Genomic DNA, 24,079 nt, shown 5'->3' with positions numbered 1-24,079 from the left:
TCTAAACTTGTGGGACCCCACAACTCTGTGAAATCCCGATATATTGGCCCCAATACGTAACAAAAACAAGACACACACACACACACACGTGCTCGTTTAGTGTTTGTTCCATTCTCTCCATACTGGGTCAGAATGTCCTGCACCATTCTTTGTTCCATTTATTTACCTGCTCCCCTCCTTGCAGCTACGTACTCCCCCCCCCCACGCTCAGTACTCTTTGCTCCTCATGCACAAGTGCGTCTGTGTCCAATATCAAAACTTAGTAAGGCACTGACTTGGCAGTACATATTGCCACATGCGTGTTTGTAAATCAACATCGCTGCGAGGGGAAAAGGTCCGCTAATGTCAACCCTTTGTCGGTAAATACCTCCCACTGTCTTTGAAGAGGAGGTGAAAAGACGTTGGGGGGGGGGGGGGGGGTGGAGGGGCTTGTTGTACATTGGAGTCACACTGACACGGTGCACAGTTTGTTTTCACGGAAAGGGACATTGAGGTGTGAGGGCAATCTCAGAAAAGCGTGTATTTCTTAAGTTGAAGAACAACTCATGGTGTTCCTGAAGGGTAACAAGCAAGACATACTGTATGCAGGGGGAGGTGATGGCACGCTGTTGCTACTTGCTGGAGGCTTTTACGCACGGTAGTCTGTCACAAGCCTACACTAACGTATGTTATAAATATTTGTATGGAAAAACCATTCTGCTGAAGGTCATGAATATAAAAGATGGCCGACATGCGCTGACGGAGGGTAATTGCTCGTGCTTAAATGCTAGTGTTGTTCAGATACGGGTATCGGGAGAGGACTCGATGCTACATTAAAACAGTGGTATCGGCAAGCACTAACAAGTAACATGCCGATACCATTATTTCCGACGCTGATATAGGTCTTTGGATGCAGCATCTTTCACTGATGTGTGACGTGTTCACTGCATGCCGAGCCAAGATACCTATTGGGTCCTTGACAGGGCAGCTTTTTCATGTTAAAACCCCCCAAAACAACTAGGTATCGGTACGGTAGCAGCATCGACTGAAACTGCAAAACTGAGTATCAGAATTGGTATCGGGGAACAAAAAAATGGTATTGGAACAACATTACTAAATGCTATCTTGGTTGACTGTTCAACATTGCTAAATTGAGAGGCGCTCACCATTATGCAACCTTTTTTTGCTCTGTCCAAACAGCTAATGGAAGCTGACTGTGCCGTTTATCTTGTGCCGGTCCCGCATTATAGCATTGAAAATACACCGCTAGTAAGCTCAACTTGTATCGTCTGACCTGCGAGTGGCGACCCAAGATTCTTAGATTTGAAAGCAGGAAGTAGTTCTACTTCTGGTTAAGGGCTGCTACCGATTATATGCGGATGCGAATGAGAACTCAAATGTGAATTTGAAAGTAAAATGGAAAATAAGTTAACAGTTAAATTAGCTTTTAATGGGCATATCATATGAATCTAAAGGTAGACAGTCAGTGATATATATGTATATATATATATATATATATATATATATATATATATATATATATATATATTATATATATTATATAATGGCCAATATAGGATGCACTTGCATTAAATCTGTATGATATTGAGATACTCAGATTTGAATGTTATGGACTCTCTTTATTTAGTGATAACAAAAAGAATGAACGGGTCGGCTGGAGTAGTGCAGTACAGCCTAGCGAGAATCCTCCAGATTACTCAGTCCAGGCCTGGCCGTTGTGCATGTGCATGTTTTTGCAATGTGGGAGGAAGACGGAGTACCTGCAGAAAAACACATGGACAGACAAATTAGATACAAGAAGGCTGGAGCTGAGATTAAAACTCAAAAGGCTGTCAGATATACAAACCCCAGTTGTACGCAACAGACAATGGTTAACTCTATTTTGGCCGATTGAGGGTGGAGAACAGGATTTTGGTCCCGAGTCAAGTCCTCAGAGGCCAACTCAGGGCTACCAAATAAGATCATTTCAGAAGCTGACTGAGTATTTTTCTCGCTAGCCTTGGCGATTGCTTTTGCCTCAGAAGTCGTGCGTCACCAGCGCAAGACGGTGCAACTGAGGTGAAAAGAGTGGGAGGGCATCGCACGCAAATCCAAACGAGTATTTCTGCAGGCAAAAGTAAGCGCGAAGTTGCGGCAAATAATGATAAATAATCCTTCCCAGGAATGAGAGATTGGAACATTTGCTTACGAAACGAGAGCATGTGATTTTCCCTAGAAGCCACCAACTATCATTTAATATTTTTGTATGACGCAATTGTATAATTGATTTACGCACAAATCTTCTCAATCTTTGACCCGCACTGTGTGCTTTTGGCCTTGTCAAAATCAATCATGCTACACTTAATACGACTGCTGGACTGTACCATGAATGAAAATTGGCAAACTGTGGAGCACATCTTGTACCTGTTGAAGAAAAGAGAGCTGTCAGATATTTGTTATTAAAACGCAGTGTTTACCCACTGTATGTTTTACATACAGTACATACATAAATGTCACCAAAGTACACTCTACACTGAAATAATGTCAACCGGCAGTAGACTGGACTAAGACTATTTACGTCATTGTTCTGCCTGTCACTAAATGTCGCTGGCATAGATAGATGAGACAAAGATATCTATAGATAAATAAATAAAAGTATAAATAATTAAATTAAGTCAATGGGGCCATTTGCGGCCTGCCATCTATTTTTTATTAGCCCATGGTTTGTACAAAAATTTACTTTTGAGATTAAAAATAAAAGTGTGTGTGTGTGGGGGGGGGGGGGGGGGCATAATTGGAATGTAGCTGTCAAAAATGTGGGGGAACATGAGTAATGGGGACTCGGACTACTAACTAACAACAAACTATTCTAACTATGCAAAGACAAAATAAATTAAAATATTGATATGTTTTCTGTGGAGAATAAATGCAATTCAGTTTCAGGAACAAAATGAAGTTCCATCCACTTTAGCGACAACGTCCAATTTGTGAACATGGTCCTCTCGTATGATCAGCTTACATATTGCTATTGAATGGTGCCGTTTGGCCTATTTTAGGGCGGCTCAAGCACGCTAATGCGCCACAGACACAATGTACGGAAATCACTGTTCTGTTCTGTGCAGCATCAAGCATCACATCAAATTTAGCATGGAGACATCAACGAACTCTATTTGACAAGTTACACTTGGATTGAGAGTGAAGCGTGTAAAACGTGCAACCTCCCCTCCCCGAGCGTTGAATGTGCGCGTGAGCTGAAAAGGCCTTTTTGACCCCTACGCCTGCTGTTCCCAGCACAATTTCACAATGTTAGCTTTCTCTTTTCTTTGAGCAGCATTGGATTTTTCATGCCGAATCCCAAATGTGTCAAGCCCAAAAATAACTCACAGTGCTTTAGTTAGCTATTTGTCTTATGTAAAACCAAGTAAGCGTTGGGTAATTCTCACCCACTCACAGTACATGCGGACATGCACAAAGAGGAGAATGTTTTGTTTTGCTCACAAGAAGAAGAAGATTGTGGACAAGCCAGCCCTTCACACATTGTACTGTCACTGGATACAACCTATTACATAATAACACCCCCCCCCCTTCCCCACCCCATCTTTCAACTGTTCTTTAATATTGCATGTAGATACTTCCCTGAAGATCCTGAGAGATGCGACATTTGCGGCTTTTTACAGGCAACTAACACCATCAGTTCCAAACATGGGCCGCAAGCCCGCAGCGGTGACGTCGCTGCAAACGGTTGGAGGGCGCCGGCGTTCCACTGCATGCCGACACCTCATGACACTCATCATAAGGCTCCCCTCCTGCTCTCAAGTATGCGGCCACAGAACACAGTGCATCAGCAGCCTGTGTTCTTTTTTTGCATGTGACTGCTTGTGACAAGATAAATTCATCTGGCCTCGTGTTCACCTCCGACCTGGCTATGCAGAGCATTTTTATTTTTGCGAAAAGGCATGCGGCCACTTGTGCAACATGAGATCATTTATTGATCGGTGAATGACTCACTGTATTTCACATTAAGGTAAACATCAACAGTGAACAACGTTGGCTAAACCTAATCATAACCTAATCTAAACCTAATCATATATATCATCCGTCCATCCCCTCTCTCTCTCTCTCTCTCTCTCTCTCTCTCTCTCTCTCTCTCTCTCTCTCTCTCTCTCTATCTATCTATCTATCTATCTATCTATCTATCTATCTATCTATCTATCTATCTATCTATCTATCTATCTATCTATCTATCTATCTATCTATCTATCTATCTATCTATCTATCTATCTATCTATCTATCTATCTAACAATCACATTCGCGTTGGATTGTACCTAAATGCTGACGTAATAGAAACGGTCACTAGTGTAAAGAGTCAGTTCAATGGCGTGATGTTGAGTCATGTTCCAGAAAAATCGACTTGTAATTTATTATTATCCTCTGTGGCCCCCTGCTGGCCAAAGCACAGCAACTCTCTCTTTCCTTCACGTGTCGTGTGAGTCAGCTGCAGGCAATTCCATTTTCCAGTAAGCGTAAGTGCTTCCCTAAGAGCAGGTTTAAAAGCCTGTTAGATTAGAATTCAACTGAAACACACTAGAAGATAATAATTGCCAGCAAAAGGAGACGACGGCAGTTCTGACATTTGTATTCTGAGTATTTAAAATGCACAATCAAGTCACTTTTGCTAAAAATAGAATGTCATCGTAGTGATGCAGTGATTGATTTCATGGGAAAGTGATCTCAGAGCATCCCTCCGCATCCAGAGATGGTGCTGCTGCCCTGCACGCTTCCAGGAATTCAGCGCGATTATGCGCCTCGCTGTGATTGGTCAGGACACATCGGACCAGCCTATTCTAGTAAAGATGTCCACAGAAACACCACCGGCGATTATCCAAAATGCTTTGCCGTTGTCACACATTTTCCCAGAACCCCCCACCCTTCCTTAAAGATGAAGTGTCGATTTATGGTCGGCTGCCAAAACCGTGGGCGTGGCGAGGCATGGGTTTTCCTGTGCATCAGCTGACACTTCCTGCATCTTGCAATATTGCAGAGAAGTGCAGATTTAATTAGGAGACTAAGCCTTTGCTAAGAAGTAAAGCTGCAGAGAAATGCAAAAGGCTTCTCGTTTACTTAATTGTGCTCGCAATGAACTCTATCTGATTATTAACGAGCTGTGTAAAATATTCTACTTAAAAAAAGATAAGGGATACAAAATTCTGCTTAAAAAATTATAAGATCGTTTTGAACGAGATATATTGACTTCTTGATATCATTATTTTGATTGAGTGACCTGAACGCTACTCTTCAGCTCGCTTTTTTCTTAGCAAGGGGCTACGTAGGAAAGTCAATTAACTATCAGTATACAATGCAGCATCTCATGTGAGTCATTCTAACATATCGTCACCATAAAATAATGGCCCAAGTACTTTCCCCCCTCCCCCCATTTTTTTCAAAAAAACACAAAAAAGCTAAACAAAATACAGTACTGATTTTATTACTATATATGTATTATGAATTTCATTTGGGTGGCAGAATTGACTAATCTGTTTAAGGCGAAATCACACAAAATAACTTGACACTGAACAAGAGGTTTACAGTATTTGATTTATTACAGGCAGCATGAAAAAAACACACACATTGAAATCAGAAGAGTTTGTGACATAGGTGACAACTTTGCTAAAATAACGATTAAAACAAATTCTTAGTATGGTGTCATATTTCTTGGAAAGTAACAGGCACATGTACAGTGTATCACCTGAGGAAAATGATCCCATGCAGATAAACACATGCTTTATGACTCCCCCAGGGTGAATACTGTACAGTAAAGTAACATCAAAAGCTTACTAAATAATTAATACTGCACATTTAATTGCATTGGGCAGTGTAGCGCTCATGCTCACGATATGTAAGCCCTTGCTAGCTGCAGGTAACAACCACTACATGAAATATTGGAATCCTACATTTATTTGTAGAAGAAAGAATTGTACATTTATTGCAGAAATGAGAATGCTGACTCAATAGAGGGATTGTTTCTTGCACATGATGGCTCGATATTGCTGTAGGACCCTCACGTATGCAATTACAACTACCACCCGCCACCACTACTGCTACTACAGCTCAGTGGTAGAGTGTCTTCCCTGAGTGTGGGAGGTTGTGGGTTCAATCCCTGGCTGGGTCATACCGAAGACTATAAACCTGGGACCCGTTTACCCTGCTGTGCACCGCTCCCTCACTGGATGGGTCAAATGTGGAGAATGAGTTTCACTCCACTTAGATGGGCATAACAATCAGTGGTACTTTAACAAGGTTACTTCTCTAACACACAACAACATTAGTATCTCTTTTCTCCTCCTCCTACTAGTTCCCCTTATAATAATATTGGTCAGAAGTTAAGCGGGGGCTAAGGCTTCTCGAGTAAAGCAGCCCCCCCAATTAGTACAATATTTTGTTGAAAAGCAGTCTCTACCTGTTCTTCTCCTCGTCATTTAGTGAATTTCAGCAAATGGCCAATTATATAGTTAACAGTAATGAAAATACCCTCTCTAATGAAGCCCACGGATCTATTTTAAGTGTCCCTGACTAATAATCACCGTGCAGCTTTGAAAAGGGTATCAATTTAGACTTTGTCTCCCTCTAGTGACAAAGTCGCCATTGTACAATCTAAATGTACTACTGTGCACACGATTCAAGAGTCGCAAGGGTGCTCTACCTAAACCTACTGGTAACTACTTGCTAGTCTAAATGTGTACAGCTAGAAAAACTTACAACGATCTGATTCGTTCACTTATGGCATCTGGAGGTTATATCAAAAGGCAAAACATCCCGGAATCAAAGAGGAGCTGTAGCAACCCAAAACCTCTTAGAAGCCATAACCTATGATGTCATACTTTGCCGCCAGTTCTTTTATCAGTTATGTGAACCCCGTTTCAATGCTGATCTCATAGATTACTTTTTTTTCCTAATCGAAACACAGAAAATGTTTGTTTTTAAAAATCACACTCAGTTAAAATTTGCATTACTACCATCTAGTGGACAAATTAGAAGTTACAGATACAATATATCCCCAGTGTAACTTTTGCAGAAACGATTTTCCACCTTTTATCTTTATTTTATTTATTTTGTTTTTTTTACCCCCCCCCCCCCCCCCCCCCACACACACATGTATGGCAGACAATTTATTAGCTGAAACAGCAAAGTGCTGGCAGTCAGGCCATTAGCATCTTAGGGGGAAAGCACTGCCTGCCAAAGCAAAGGTGGGAAACTCATTTGGGGAGTTGCACACGTGATAAAACAGCTTGCCTTCCAAAATAATCAAAATGAGACGGGCCTGCAAAAGGGTCGGACATGACAAATAACAGAAGAGCGAGAACATATGTGCTGGCGGCGTGTGCCAGCAGACATGGCGGCTCAGTGTTCTGCGCCGTGCAGACGTTGGCCCGGCCTTTGCTTTTCACAACTAATCAATTGTGTCCCCGCTTGACATCCAGCTTCTGGTCAGCAGTACTTGACTTTATAAAGGAACATTGTAATCAGCCACACAGCCTGGAACGCTTCCTGTGTTGTGTGGCGTATTTATTTGACATGAAACAACAGGTGTGAAGCAGCAGGTTGCACCGGGCCGTGACCACCCTTGTGGAAACATGTTAACAGCACATCAGTAACAGACGCACTCCGTCACCACGCTGTCGGGTCCGCACGCAGGAAGCTGTCATACCTCATGCTTCCTTTTCCCTTATGTAACTTGAACCAGGCCACCCAGCCCGAGCGCACTCAGGTGTGCAACATGCAAATGCTTGTCTGTAAAGTTTGCCGTTGCCATATTTTATTGGTAGCATAGCCCCGTGGTCAAGGGCGTTTTGAATGTACAGGATTGCACTAAAATGTCTGGGTGGGTGGAAAGAACACTAAATTCAGTTTAATTATACTTAACTTTATTTTTTATTTTTGAATTAATCTAGATACATTTTTATTTGACTTTTTATTTTTATTTTTTATGTGCTATACATTTGAATTTAATCTTTTTTTAAATGTTCCTCTATAGTGCTATCTTAATGTGTGTATGATTTAGTGCCATCTAGTGGTGAACTAATAATAATTCATTTATAAAACCCACTATTAATTTCAATAAAATGAAGAAAAAACTCTATCACATCAATGTATATATATATATTTTTTTTATATTTAGTGATCTCTAAATATATTACATAGATCTACTAGTTAATTAACCACTAGATCCTACACACTGTCCCATAAATGCTCACTCTGCGCATACTTTTACATTAGCTAAATTAATAATAATTTAAAATATGCTTTCGCTAGCTTTTGCTTAATCTCAAACTCAAAGATAAGACGTTGGTAAGTATGCTGTAATTCTTGATCCTTGATTTGCAATATATTGACCAAAGCATGCCACAGACAACTTTAAGCGGCAATAAATGTCACTAATGTGTCTCAGGACATTATGTAAATGTGGGCATCAAAGGGTTAAATTAAACTCTACGACAATATAGTTGAGTCTGAATTCAGTGTTCAACACAACCCCGCAACCGGAAGTGATCTTTATGCCACCCTTTGAGCACTCATCAGCGCTTTGACCACATGAGAAAAGAGATGCAACGTTGGAGTTCCCTCATCAGTCTCTCAACAAAAAGAAATGCAGGCCAATTCCCCTTTGCTCTTATTAGACATTCAATTTGTTACATGTTTCACCTATGGCTCCTTTTATAGCTTCTTGCGTGTTATACTTGATGAATGTTAAATTCAATATTTTACGGCTGTTGTTCACACGCCAAGAAGACTTGCATTGTTGAAGCTAATGAGGTTGCTGATGCCGTGAATACAGAATGAGGGATTTTACGAATGACTTTTCTATGCTCTTGTTGTTCCCATCTTGGCCACATGGGGACAGTAGCTGCCAAGTAACACGAGTGCCATGAGGAGTACCTGTGCCGTCAGAACAATGAAGAAGAAGAAGAAAGAAGAAGCGTGACAAAAATGACAGACGCTTTTAAGCAGGTGGGTCATGTGAGAGAATGAAGCTGTTTAATGTTTAGGAATTGACTTAACTGATGTGCTGAGCAGGCGTTTTGTTTTTCTCTCTAATGTTGTTTCTTTTGTTTTTTTTCCCAACAATGAGTCTGTTTGTAATGTGATGATTAAAAAAATAGTGCATCTAACAGCCAATATTTTGGAATGCAGCTGTGATAATTTATGCGTGGGTAATGGCTGTGATAGTTTGAGGGTGGTATGTTCTTGAGTGAAGCAAGTTAGAGATACATGAATGTACATCGGTACTATCAGTGCAGCATATGATGCAGGCCTGTCAGACATCACCCGATGGGCTGTTTAATTCTGTCTGCCTTTGAACAAGGGAGGCAGGCCCACCTGACAGCCTGATTCTTGAGCTGTCACCCCACCGGATGTGTAATCTGCACGAGCCTGACCGCCCGCCTTCACATAGCGCACACACGCCGCAGCAAACACGCACGCATGCTCACAAACGGGATGTTGCTGGCCTACAGTAATGCGAGGGGATGTTTTTGTAATGCCCCAGTGGCTCGGTGACAGCTTGTCAATCAATCAAATCCATCCGCCTTCCCACAGCGCACCTGTAAATGAGCGTCTGTCCATCTGCGGGGGCCACGATAGGCTGATTGGCTCCGTCAGTCACAGTGTTAGGAGCATGTGAATCAATTTGGAGGAGAGGGAGGCATTTTTGTGCACTGGTCTGCACATTGAGTCATTTTTCTCCGCAGTCATGCATGGTGGCAGATGCCACGGAGGATGGACCTCACGGTCCTCACTGAACTGATGAGTAACGTCCACACACACACACGCACGCACGCACGCACGCACGCACGCACGCACGCACGCACGCACGCTGGTTGTACCTTGCTAAACGCTGCTGTAACAGTTGTTGTTGTTGTTGAAGCAATTGGTCTACAAATTGTTGGTTTATTGGGATCTTTCGTGCCATTATCAAGGATAATATGGATGCAACCTGGTGTCAAAAGTCTGCAACACGTTTACATTTCCAGACCATACGGTTTACTGTCTGCTTAAAAGTCCCTGGTTTATTCAGAAGACATAAAGAGCTAGCTATAATTTTCATATGGAAAAACTTGCAAGGTGATAAATGACTTCTATGTGAATATGGACAATGAATAACATGATGATTTGTGTTTCTTGAAATTGTATATTAATCCGACTCTTCGCTGTGATACATCATTGGTAGTTAATTTTCTCATTAACTTGGGCTGTGGCGCCATCTTGTGGCATCTTAGGGCCTTACAGAAAGTAAGCTAAGCATTAAATGGTCAAATAAATCATATGTATACAGTATAATAAATACAAATTAAAATTACGTATAGGCGAGTTTTTCCAGTGAATATAAGATCCACAGAAAATACGCAAGAAGCTAAAGTCATGAATAGCGAACCATGGATAGGTGGGCATTCACATTTGTAATACATTTGCAGAGAAATGTTGTTCTGTAACAAAAGTGTATGACTGAATTAATTTTTGCACTACTAGATGAGCAATATTTACTTTTCCATCTCATTAAGTCTAATTAGCTGTTATGTTGCAGTCCTAACACAGAAATATTGACACATTCCTAAATGCAATTTGTTCTGCTTTTATCATGTATGTAAACTAAGTAATGGATGCGTGTGATGTATATTCACTAATGGAGGTCTAAAAATGTAACGGTACAATTATAGATGGTAAACATGCATGCTGTGATACAAAAATAAATAAATTATTTCAGAACGAAGCCATTACGAAATAATTATCTGCAACAGTTGGTAAACATTTTTCAATTCTTATTATTGCAGAGTGCTATTAACAGTACAAATTATGCCACACACACACGTTATGCATTTTTGAAAAATACCTGTTTTTGCTCCTTGCTTGTATTAATTAATAGTGTAAAACAAAAGTGTATTCACAGTGAGATTCACACGATGTCCGCTTCGCAGCCATGCAAAAAAAGATACTCAATTCCCAAGGTTGCTCTTAGCTGGGTACTAAAGTGCATTGCACACCATTAATTGGGCCGAATACAATATGAATATTTCCCCCACATTCCAAAGTCAGCAAAGTCCCCCCCCCCCCTCCCCAAAAAAAACCGGATTTTTTTTTTTATTTGAACAAAGGGTATCCTCAACATGTCTTGAATGCACAGAGAAAGTTGGGCTAAAAAAAATCTGACGTCATCTCTCACCGAGACATGCTGAGAGAGTGGACCAGGTCACCCGTCACCTTCTGAAAAAAACTGTTAGTGTTCTGAAATGTTATTTACAAAGATTGAGAAGATTGATTTAGTTTTATTTTTGGAATACTTGATGCAGCCCAGATACACCCCTACTCTTTCTCCATCATCATCCTGCTCTAATGCTCTTTAACCAATGTAGAAGTGCCCATGAGCAAGGCACCCAACCCACCTCAGACTCGGCTCCCACATAAATTTTTTTTTTTAGGTTGATTCAAGATACCAAGATTGAAATAAGGCATAAATAATGTATGGAAGGGAATAACTCTTATGTGCTGCTCCCAGTACCATACCAACAAATGACCCCCCCCCCTACTAAACTCTATTATTGTAGGTATAAGTAACATTTTACCAATGTTCAAGTTTCCTACTAGTTCACTTTTCTCATGTTCCCAACACCCGTTTTCTATGGACAGGTGCCTTTCCTTACTCAACAGAGATCTCCAGTGTCTGCATGCAGATACGCTTACCAATGAACAGACTGCTGTGACAGTCAAAGAGTTCCGTTTTTTGTGTGCGTGTCTCTTGTATCTTTGTCATCACTCGTAACATTGTAAAAGTGTATAAAATACAATACATGCAAAAAGACTTTGGAAGGAGACGTATATCAACTGATCGGTTTTTTGACCACTGAGCGGTTGAGTTCTGAAGAGCCACTGTACTTTTCTTTGTCTTTTTGGACGACAGTTAAGAGAATCATTCAGATTTGCTAATAAATTCAACGCAGCACAAATCTATAAAATTGCTTTAAAAAAAATCATCACGATAGTTGTTGATCAGCTTCATGAATATATCAGCTGCGGAGGATTTTGACTCAAGACCTGTTAAATCGCCATCATTCATCTGGATTAGTTGCCCTACTTATCTTAATGCTAAAAACACAAATGAATACTAAACAGTGTCAGTCTTATTTTTCTTCTTTTTTTTTTGCCTCAATTGAGCAACAGCATTTTCTTCGACACACCTTTTATGGTGGCATCCACTCAACACTTTGCCCTTCTTGTCTTTCGGATGCTTTCCTCTTCTTCTTCCTTTTACTTCCTCCTTGTTTTGAAGAGAGGCTAACTGCCACTTCAGAGACCAAAGGCATGAGGTAATCCATGCGGGATTTGTAGGCCTCTTTTGTCCGTCTTCTTAAGACTTCCCACAGCATCATGTGGGAAAGTCGGACCACCAGTCCGCATTCATTTGAAAAACACTGGGCCGCGTATTCACACTGACAGGTGAAGAGGGCGCCTCTTTGTATTTCGTGAGGAAAACTTGGTTTAAAAATATTTTGTTGTCGAGTACCCTTGAAGGAATTGGCGCTCGCCGTTGGTGCCAACAACGAGCGAGCGAGGGAGCGATGAGAACTCACTTGGGCATCTTTTTTAGCTTGGCTGCGACAATAAAAGCCCAACGTAAAAGGAACAATCTTTAATGAGGACTAGTAAATGTTGCCTGGCAGTGTTACTGCTTGTGAACGCTGTCACACGAAAACAAATGGTGCTCATTGTATGCGGGAAAAGACGTCCTCGCCTGAATGTAGTATTCTTTCCGCATTTCAAAAATACAAGTGTGTTTTGAATACGTAATTGTACATTTGCTTATAGATTTGCCCGGGGACTTTGCTCTTTGTTTCCCAGCGCTGTAGTTTATTGATGTGCGGTGATGCTAAAGCTGCACAGAGCACTTTATATTGCTGCTTTTTCATTCCCATACCCCTAAGTCATTATGCGCGCACAAAAAAAATTACATTTGCTCAAATCCCATTGGCTCTGTGTGGAGAAGGCTTGTTGTTCTCCCTGCGTGTTTGCTAATCACTGCAACATCTCACATCTTGCTGACAGCTTGTAGCTGAGTCTCATATCTGTTGCATCACTTGTAAAATGGGCGCTATTCATCTTCATCAGACGTAAAAAAAAAAAAAAAAGAACTAGCATCTGGTCAGCAGGTCCGGCTGAGACAATCATTTTGTTGAGGCAACAGCTGCAACTTGCTTGCTCAGTCCGGAGAAGGACGGATATGCTTGTGAAATTGATCATGACGAAGTTGAAAATTTTTGCGGACGACAATTTGTTGGCATCTTCTAAGATGTTAACAGATAGGAAAGGAGGCAGAAAAAACATTTGACCGGGTTACGGTATAAGGTGGGCCTTGAGTTGCGTAAAAGGGAAGTCACCCTTAAACATTTCTTGAAAATAATGTTATATGTGACCTCACTATGCTCAGCATGACATTCTGATTAACTCACTGCCATAGACGTCAAAAATTCATTTGAACAATTTTTATCAGTAAAACATTTTTTCCCACTTTTGTTAACAAGAGTTTGAAAACCTAGATTTTTTTTATTGTATTAGAACAGATATAAAAATAGGGCTTAATCGTGAGTTAACTAGTGAAGTCATGCGATAAATTACGATTTACGAAAAAAAAAAAATCTTAAAAAAAAAAATCTTAAAAAAAAATATATAAATTTTTTTCCCGTAAATTAGGGGCATCAGGCGATTAAAATTTGTAATCGTAATTAATCGCATGACTTCTCTAGTTAACTCACGATTAATCAAAAATTTTCCATCTGCTCTAAATGTACCCCCAATTTTTTTCCTAGGTTTTCATACTCTTAACAAAAATTGATTTAAATTTTTTTTTTTTTAAATAGTTCAAATGAATTTTTGACGTCTATAGCCGTCAATGGCAGCGAATGAGTTAATATTACATGTGTAGAATAAGAGTTATACATCAAAATCCAGTAATTTCTATCCATCTCTGGGAGCGGCCATTTTGCCACTTGTTGTCGACTGAAGATGACGTCACAGTTGCTCAGGGCTCAGGCACCAACCAATCACAGCTCATCTGTTTTCTGAAGCTAAGTTGTGAGCTGAGCTGAGCAACTGTGATGTCATTTTCACTCAACAGTGCGGCAAAATGGCCGCCTTCTGATATTGATGAAAACTGCTGGATTTTGCTGCTTAACTCATATTCCACTAACACGATATTAACTAGAATACCGTAGTTAGACTAGTGGGACTGCATAGAACATATTATGCTCAAGAATTTTGGGTTGATTTCCCCTTTTTAAGGAGAAGGTCATCACATGATCGTCCCAAAAGAGTAGAAAATACAGTATTTATTTGCCTCTGCTTTTTACACAGAACGCAAGGCAGGGTTATTTTTACACCGCATTTCATATACAAGGCAACTCAATGTGCTTTACATGATTAAAAGTATCATTCGCCGGTTCCTCCAATTTGTGCACAGCCATAATACAGACGAGCCCTGAAACCTTAACTTGTCCGGGCATCCTATGTTTGCGGCGGAATAAGGCAGTACAATGAAGTACTTAGCTAGGATTGCATTTACGGTCATCGAGGAACATAGCAGTTAGGTTGTGACATTAGTATCGTCATGTTTGCCTTGTGATCACGTAAAGAATAATGTAAACAATATGTTTGCTATATGAGATCACCCACCACCCACTTTTTTAATCTTTACTCAATCTCTGGTCCAATTTAGAGATGAGATTGAGCTGTTCTATCAGTGATTACAATGCACCACAGTTAGATTATTGCCATACAGGACGTCATGTTTTCCATGAAGTGTAATCATGCTATTGATTAAGATGCACAACTTTTTATTTATTTTTATTTTTTAACAGTCTGCTTGTTTTATTTTCAAGGCCAGACGTGCTGCATCTGTGTTCTTCTGAAGTCCTGTTCGATCGGTGTCACATCTCACAGACCGGATTGCAGCCGCTGGGCCGAGTCAAACCACGTAAGTTAAAGAGACCAAGTCTCCGTGTGTATTGAGCGTCGCAGAGGATGAAAAGGCACAAAGGACATGAGAGAAACCACAGAATTGTGCGGCTTCCCTGGATGATGTTACAATGTCTGGCATCGGTCCAAGCTGTTAGTGTACAGTCGGTGTGTTTTTTTTATTATTTTTTATTATTAAAGCATCATGTCTAGAATAAAACTTTACTGTTAGATGTTTGTCTTTGACTGTAAGAAATTGTTGATGGCTGATAGCGTTGATCGCTTTGTATTTGTTCATTGGCATAGGCTGCAATGTGCAAGTTTCAACCGTTTTTTCCCCCAACCTCAAGTTGTGAGGATTATTTTGTGACAAAGCAATGATTAAATTGATTGATTCAAAGGACAAGATTGTTAAGGTCAAAGTAGTACACAGATAGGGTCAGGGCTTGTTCAGGATATCACCATTCAATCTACAACACTCCTCAATGGATTGTCTTTTTCTTGAACGAGACCTTGTGGTAGCTGTGGTCAAAGGTCATGATTTTGTCAGGGTTCTACCAGTTGAGTTCCCTCCCCTGTGAAGCAGTACTGTCCACCCTTGGCTTGGTTTTGATGATCTTCCATGTGTTGTTAATGATAAAAATGAAATGGAATGGACTGCTATTTATTTATATAGTACTTTTTTTTTTTTTTTTAATCTATAGTGCCAAAAGCGCTTTACACATTCATCCATTCATACAAGAGGGCGCTGCCAGGTCCAGTGAGAGCAAATCGGTGTTTAGTGTCTTGCTCAAGGAAATTTGGACATGGTCACCAGGGGTGAGGATTGAACCCACAACCTCACAGATAGGAGACGACCACTCTACCACTGAGCCAAAAATATACACTTCGATCTCCGGCATCAGGTGAAATAAATACAGAACCTTCATAGTCTTTCTCCATTAGGCATGATGAAGCCATCTTAAGTTCTACCTTCGTCCTTCACCTTAACTGCCCATTAATGGTGACTAGAATGTAGCGCGTCCCTCTGATAACTTTTTAGTTTTAGTTTTAACATATTTATCTGTCTGTCTGGATTTACTCTGAAACAGCAAAACACAATGAGCACACTCATGGAGGAGCCGCTTCGGGCCAGAGCTCACGCCCAGCGCCTCGCATAGAGACTCACCAACGTCAGACGCCACCCCACCAGGCCTGCCTCTTCAACACATTCAACATGAATGCGAATGAGAGCTCGTGCCTTCGATTATTTCCCGTATCTCCAACGGAGACGGTGTTATCCTCGGCTGTCGCATCAGTTAATCTGGAGCCTTATCATCTTGTTCCAGCAAGAGCTCTGTCACACTAAGTCCCCTTTCAAGGTCACTTAAATGTCACTTTGAGGTCACTTAGCTCGCCGCGGCGCCTCGGCGCGTCTGTTTGCTCAGTAGGGGCCCTGCGTCGCTCTCCTCAATCACGGGCGAATTTATGATCCGGGGAGGAACCGTCTCTCATATGCTACTGAGCGCCTCCCTACGTTTAGCCAGCTAATCCCCACAGGAGATGGGGGGCAGTGGACCATAGTAATATGGATGGAGAGAAGCTGCAGATGGCGGGAATAAGAAGTTGCGAGAAGGTGGCCCTAGCGAATCGGCGACCGTCTGGATGGAAAACTCATAGTCGCGGCACTTTCCCTAAAGTGTCTGCTATCAGATAAGATGAGAGATTTAGTTAAGACTTCATATTTAGAGCACGGCTTAAGATGTGAGACGACGTCTTAACGGCGCGGATGCCAATGTCACATTGTGCCTGCCACGCTCCATTTGTCAAATCGGATATTATCGGAGTTTTTAAAGCTATAATTCTGCATGCCTTCTCCGAATTATCCGCGACCACACGCGGCGAAAACACTAATTCGGCCCATCGTCTCCATGTAGTTGATGCATGTCGTATCAGACGTCCCCTCCATGACATCTCTATAATTATCATCAATATTCTATTGCAGGAAAATGGCATTAGCCGCAATGTTTCTACACGCAACACACACACACACACAAAACGATGTGTCACATTGCTTGATTGCTGAGCGGCCTGAGCACATTCAAGTTGAGCCAAAATGTCCTTGTGAGAATTCCGATTCTACTTTTCTCCCATTACGCTCGTCATGATCATTAACAACAATGGATGTCGTCTGTCATAAAGAGGCTTCAGAGAGACACACCAAGCGTAGATCTGATCGTCCTCCACATGTCACTTAGCAATAATGCTGGCCGCCCACAGGCACATCATCATCATCATCATCATCATCATCATCATCATCATCATCTCAGTGAATATAGTTTTTCCAGGCTCTGGATTATAAACAATTTTGTGATTCATCATGTTCTGCGGTACAACTAGGAGATGTACAGCTAACCCTTTAGAAAATGAACGAAAGAGCTATGACAGAAGAGTTAGTTGCAGAAGTGATGAAGCAATGAAGTAACACATTAATCCAAGATTCTAAAAATCTGTTTTTGTGAATGTGATACAAACGCACTCATGGGCCACAAAAAAGTCATGAATGTCATAAAAAAAAAAAAATAAAAAAAAAAACATCATCCATGCAATGCAATAGACTAGAATACCTTTCAGCAAAACTTCAATTAAATATACATGTCACATAATGATAATGGTAATAATAACAATCATGGTCATCATCATCCATTTTATGTACAATGCAATTAGACTAAATGTCACCGGGAAAAAATAAACAGCCAATGTCATGTATTGCCATTTTAACTCTATAAAGCCTAAACCATGAAATATAAGAGAGAAAATTCGGATTCTTTGTAAATAGAGTATTTATTTGTCCTTTTGAACAAACAAACAAACAAACAAACAAAAAAGTGAAAATCAACTTCCACATATGACTTTTGATTTGTGTCATATTTGATACATCCGGTCAGAATGCTTTAAATGTGTACATTTATAACTGTCAAAAATATAACAATAAACAGACATACCAAACGTATTAGTGTTTCAAAAAATCTGAAAGAACAATTCCCACTATTAATAAGTATAGGTGTCTCTCCTTTTCTGAATTGGGGCGATCTTGCAAGGTCGCTGGAAAAGCCATCAGCTGGGTGATACTGCCCTCTAATGGATTTTCCATGCAATGCATGTGTCAGATCATACACGTCAGGGTTTTAATGGGAGAAAAATATTCTACTCATGAAATAGAGGGCTCAAAATGTCTTGTATTTATTATGATACGTTTGGCTTTATTGGGTTAAATGCAAAAACATATGTTCCTGCTACTTCTCATTTTTACTTTATTTATTATTGTCCTCGCACAGAGTCAAGTATACCGGTATGTGCCCCCAAACCCTGTAACTGTACTTTTCCATCAGCCCAGGATTAGTCTTAAGCAACACTTTACACTTTACTCTTGTGCGCTTTCAATGCTGAACTGAGACAAAACCAAATTCTCATATCGTCCCCCTTTTGAAATAATGGCCCAAGTTATATTGTTTTTAACTCATTTAAAGCACTTTAAGTTGCATATTTTGCATGGAAAGTGCTATTTAAATAAAATGGATTGACTTCAAGGTGCCCGTCACAGCTCTGAAATGATTTTTATTCTATTATTCCATTCATCCATTTTCTATGGCGCTTGTCCTCAATAGGGTCATGGCGAGGGGTAGGATACCCCCTGGCCAGTCAAAGGGCACTTGGACCTAGATTCACACATTTATTTGGATCATGTAAAATAAATAGTGTAAAATAACTAGATGGGTCCACTGGAATACAGTAACACTGACTGCTTATGATTTGGAAATACCCCATACTTTGAGCTGTTTGATTCATTTGTACAACTGATATAGATAATCCATATTTAGAATCTTCTTGACAAGAATACCACTTTTATTCGGCAACCTCCAACATGGATATGAGTGGCTGTCAAGTTTAAAGGTAATTTATTTTTATTTTTATTAAAGCCTTGAACAAAACTAGAATGACTTACGTTATGTGGCAGGAGCGCATGATGGAGCCAGTGAGGGAGTTCGGTGCACATAAGCATATGGATCTTTTGTCTTTGGGTTGTGTTTTTTTGCCAATGTTCCTGTGCCTTCTGGGTAACGTGTAATTTGTCACTGCTACAAAAAAGAAAAAGAAAAAGAGGATCAGAACAAGTCCAAATGTGGTCAGCAGAACATAACTAATACATCATATTTACAGGCTTTTGCCATATGGCTTTGAGGCGTTGCAATGCATCATGTCATCACACTAAAAAACACTCCAGTGCCCGGGCCATGCGAGAGACCTCCATAGTGGTTAAGCGGGAACATGGAATAAAAGTCAAGGGTTTGCTGGGAGCTTCCAGAATGAATGTGTCTGCAGACCTTGACCAAGGGGAGCGCTCGCAGGAAATAATGTTGTGTCTCACTTTCCAATAAAACAAAACAGTAAATTATTTACAACGGGCCACTGAGTGCGCATCCACCTCATTTGCATTCTTGTCGCCATGGGGATGGATGTGACATTGTGCTGATGAATGAAGGCGTGGGGATTTTAAAAAGAGCTTCTTCTGAAAGGAAGGACAGATGGTTATTTTTATTTTTTATGGGAGCTGCAGGATAATTAAACCCAATGAATGGGGCTGTTTTGGTTGACAAGAAGCTGCTCGTGTAAATTGTAAAGACGTAGCAAAGATGAGTTCCCGCAAAGTTGGCGTCATCGTTTCTTTCCTACATGTATCATCACATTCGGAGAAAATGTTACATAGTTGACTAAATCTTTTATGGTTTTCCTTGCTGTAAAATTATTGTTTCCCCCCAACACTAAAAACAATGTTTATACATGATTGTGTTTTTAGGCACAATACAAATATACAGCAGAGTATGAGTTGAATTTCTCCTTGAGGGATTATGAGTAGAAAAAAAAAATGCTGTGCTAATGCTAATGTTAGCTCTGGTTGACTGCTTACTACGTTGCTATTTCTTGCCATTACTAATGTCAGCCACTCAGGCCAGCCCCAGGGTGACTAACTCGCATGTCATTTGCTGTGAGTGATATTTTTGTGCCATTGCTAATGTAAGCCGCCTTACGTTAGCCGCATTTGACTGGCTCACACATTGTTCGCTGTGATGGAATTTGTCAGTACCATTGCTAATCTATGCCGCTGCCGCTATCCGGAAGTTGACCGACTAGCGCAGGGTTCGCTGTGACTGTATTTCAGTACAATGTGTAATGTTAACCAATTCATTTTTCCATGTCATTTTACTAATATGAACATTTTGCTAATTGAAAATGATCAACTCTGTCCAGTAATTAAATAAAACCAGCTCATGTGTTTTAGTGTTCAAACAGAGGTTAAAAAAAGAAGTGCAAAAGGAAAAAAACAAAACAATATACCTCAGACATACTGAGGCGCAGTCACAAGACTACAAATGTGTTGTGTCACAATCAAGGTCAACACGGGCCTTAAAAAATAAATTGCCCCTGTAAGCTTTCCCAGCAGATGGCGGCCATCTTGGCTTATCTGTGTGTGGTGTTATTTTTCCAGTCAACTTGCGCTGCACACTGCCTCACTGACTGAACACAGGTGGAACGGCCGAATTACAGTCTGAGCGTTGGACATTAACCCGCTCTATCTGGGCTGAAATTGTCATTACTGATGACACCCAATGTAATTGCTAATTTTACGCTCTGGCAGACACATTTTCCACACGTCTTCTCCTCATTCAACTCTTCTTTTTGTGTATAGCAGGCCAGGCTTAAGTTATTCAGCCCTCTTTTCTATCGTTCCTAAGAGCCAGCAGAGAAAACATAAAATTTTCAAGAACACTCTCGTGCTCTTTGATGGACTTTCCAACAGCAACCCACTGCTGCATACACAAACAATACAGTTAAAGAATCAAATTTAAAGTTTACAATCAGAACATCTAGACTACAACTAGAGAGAGGTATACCGTCCATGGACCCAAATGCAAATTCTGATTAGGACTGCTGAACCACACTCGTGCCCTTTTTTCTTCTGGTTTCTGTTTTTCAAATCTTAAATGTTTTCTGTAGGCTGAGCAAAAGTGTAGCACACAAAATCACCTGACATGTCAGTCAATCTGCTCCATCCATTCTCCATTCTCCATGCTGTTATAATGAAGCGAAAGCTTAAATCTATGACTGCTTAATTCTTAAAATTGATTAAAGCTTGAGACATCAACCATTATCACAGAATCACTTGCTGGGTTTTTGAAGGAACCTCACATAAAATCTTCTAATTATTTTATTTGACAAGTATTAAGCTAATAGTAGTTTTACAAATACTAAACGACATGACAAAATAACGGTCAAACAGACAGAATGCTGAGATAGTGATTAGCGTGTCACAGTAGTGGTTAGCATGTATGCTTCACAATCGAGAGGCCTTGCTAATTGGTCATTAGTTATTCATAGTCGCATTTTCAGTCAACAGCATGTAGCAAAATTGCCGCCCCCTGAGATGGGGGAAAAACAGGTGGATTTTTAGGCTCAACTCATATTCTACAAGCACAATATTAATCAGAATGCTGTGTTTACACTAGTGGGGGCACATAAAGAAAATCTTTGGGTTGAATTCCCTTTGAACTCTTCACAAATGATCACAACACAAATAAAATTCTCTACTAATGTTATTATAGATGGAGACATATTGTTCCATATTGAACTGAGCATTCAGGATGGAGAAATCCTCTCATTTCGCTGTCCTGTTGGAATAAGTTTGATTTCCTGATATCTAGATTTCTATAGTTATCTAAATATTTTTGGGAATAAAATGGTTTCAAGCATTCAATACAAAGTCACTTTTGCTTGGTATAGTGGGTACTCGGTTTACAACGGAGCACTACCATCCACCACCAATCTGAAGTCGGAATGAACCAAACTGTAATATATGCTGTCGTATAATCATGACAATAAATATTTTTAGGAAAAACACTCGTAGACCATAAACATACGTAAAACAATTAATAAAAAAAACAAATACCCCCCCAAACAAAAAACAAAAAAACGTTATGTTGGTAACTGACCCATGCGACAACGTATTTATCCTGTATTTGTACAAAACACTCCTCGCACCCATCACTTGAGGCCCTTAATCAAACACGAGCGTGTGACGCTCTCAAATAAGATGGATATGGATTTCGTCAATGTGGGTGTTACTCATAATTGTACAAGGCGTAATTATTTCACCTAATCTTGTATCCGATTCCCAGCGGATTGCCTTATCGGCCCTCAGTGTACAACACCATGACATTAAACTCATCATTATCACATTGCACTGTGAAAGGTTAGTCTCTGCCAAATTAAAGGAGAACGTGCGTATCACTTCAGAGTACAAGTGGGCGGACGGAAGGCAAGCACATGGAGGAAAGAATTTTTTTTAATAAATGTGTGATTTATCCCCCCCCACACACAACCCCACACACACAAGGCCAAATGCTGAACCTGTTGTCACTGTGCTGCACTCCTAAATCCCCTTGTCCTCTTTTAGGGTTGGGGTAAGGGGAGTCTCTTCCAGCTGACTTTGTGAGAGGCGGGAAAAACCCTGGACTGATCAGCCAATCACAGCGCAGGTATAGACAGACAACCATTTACACTCACTTTCATACAGACTATTTACATTCTTCGCTGAACTTTATATACATGTTTTAAAAAAATAGGTGAGCAAGATGGAGTAACATGTAAACTTCACACAGAGATTTGATCCCGGATCTCTTTACCTTCACGCCACCGTGCTGCTTGGTAAGTACAAAAGTTACGTTTTAATATACAGCTGTTAGCTGTAAAAAATCTTTTTACACATATGTCCTCTCACTTGGCGGAGTCGTTGTATGAGACAGAATAACTTTGATACTTATTATACATTTTATGACAATTGAAATGTTACTTAAATCATGGTCTGTAGTCTGTACTTTCCATAAGATTTTTTTATGATGACTTTAAAACAGATTATTTCTATTACCAAAGATATTAGTACATGTGAAGTGTTGTATCCAGTGGACAGGTTGCCGAAACAAGATGTATGAGTTTCAAAACCTCTTATAAATGTATCTTGAGGAAAGAAGAGGATATGAGAAAAGAACGGCAAAAATAATCTCTTACGTTGTTGAACCAGTGGGAGCAAAGGTCGTGATCTGGACTTGGCATCGGCTGCACGCTCGTCTGCATTCTCACTGAGGGTCGGCGCCGCCCGCCAAGGGGAAGCTCCGTGATCAAGGATAAGGTGAGTGAACTGCCCTTGACCGAGACGCCATGTGGCCATGCATAATCGTTAACTGGGTGGTGGTACTCCAAAGTGGGGGTGTTTACATGGGCAGATAAAAAAAAAAGAAGAAGCATACATGTTTGATTAAGAGAGCAAATTCAATTTAGATACGGGAACAGAGCCCATCATCCACTTTTTAGATGGAAAACAAGGTTAAAGGAAAGGCTTTTTAGATTATGTTGTTTGTTTGTGGGTATACCACTTTATACCAATGTACTTTGCTTTAGCCCTGTGTTAGAGGGGGTGTGGGGTGATCAAGTTCATTTGACTCAAAAGTATTTCAGCACGGCTAGAAAACAAGCATGAAGAGTATACTGTATTTTTTAATTTTTAATTTTTTATTTTTTTTCAGTATGTGGTATTTTATTATTACAGTAGGAGTGAGTCTGAAATATTTAGAAGGAATGTCACGGTGGAATTAATGCTACCTTTTCACCTTATGGTCATTATAACTATTTTTCAGATAATCCTCATAACTTTGTGCACTAAACTTTCCCCAAAAAAACAACACATTGTGCAATTTGCATCTTTTCACAGCCCGAACAAGACTTTTAGGTGTCTTAAGATTTCAGTCAAAACTCCCGTAAGTTTCTCAAACGTAACATTCTTGCCCCACTTGCTGCCCTGCATTGACACACCTGACTAAATGCCTGCACGTGCAAGTGCTCGGAAGATGCATCTTTTTGCTTTTAATCACCAACGTGCTACTGATTGGACAGAGGTGATCGACTGAGGTGATTAACAAGAGGAGAAGAGCTGAAATGGCAACAGCTAATGAGGCTCTCTGGGACTAAAAGGTTCAGTGCTTGTGACTTCACTGAACAACACAGAACAAC

At 40.4% G+C, this 24,079-nt stretch overlaps 1 long non-coding RNA gene across 1 annotated transcript; it reads left to right on the top strand.

The window, feature by feature from the left end:
• Positions 1–8,921: 8,921 nt before the first annotated feature.
• Positions 8,922–23,229, top strand: LOC147173667 (uncharacterized). Its single transcript, XR_015094912.1, has 5 exons — positions 8,922–8,986; positions 14,902–14,996; positions 22,470–22,551; positions 22,639–22,720; positions 23,094–23,229. It is a non-coding gene; the product is annotated as an uncharacterized LOC147173667 (long non-coding RNA).
• Positions 23,230–24,079: the final 850 nt, after the last annotated feature.

This window comes from Leptonotus elevatus, chromosome 5, assembly GCF_054856555.1.
Source record: "Leptonotus elevatus isolate MCC_2025b chromosome 5, RoL_Lele_1.0, whole genome shotgun sequence".
Lineage (NCBI taxonomy): Eukaryota > Metazoa > Chordata > Actinopteri > Syngnathiformes > Syngnathidae > Leptonotus > Leptonotus elevatus.
Note: the sequence above shows the minus strand (reverse complement) of the source record. Positions and strands in the feature narration are given on the sequence as shown.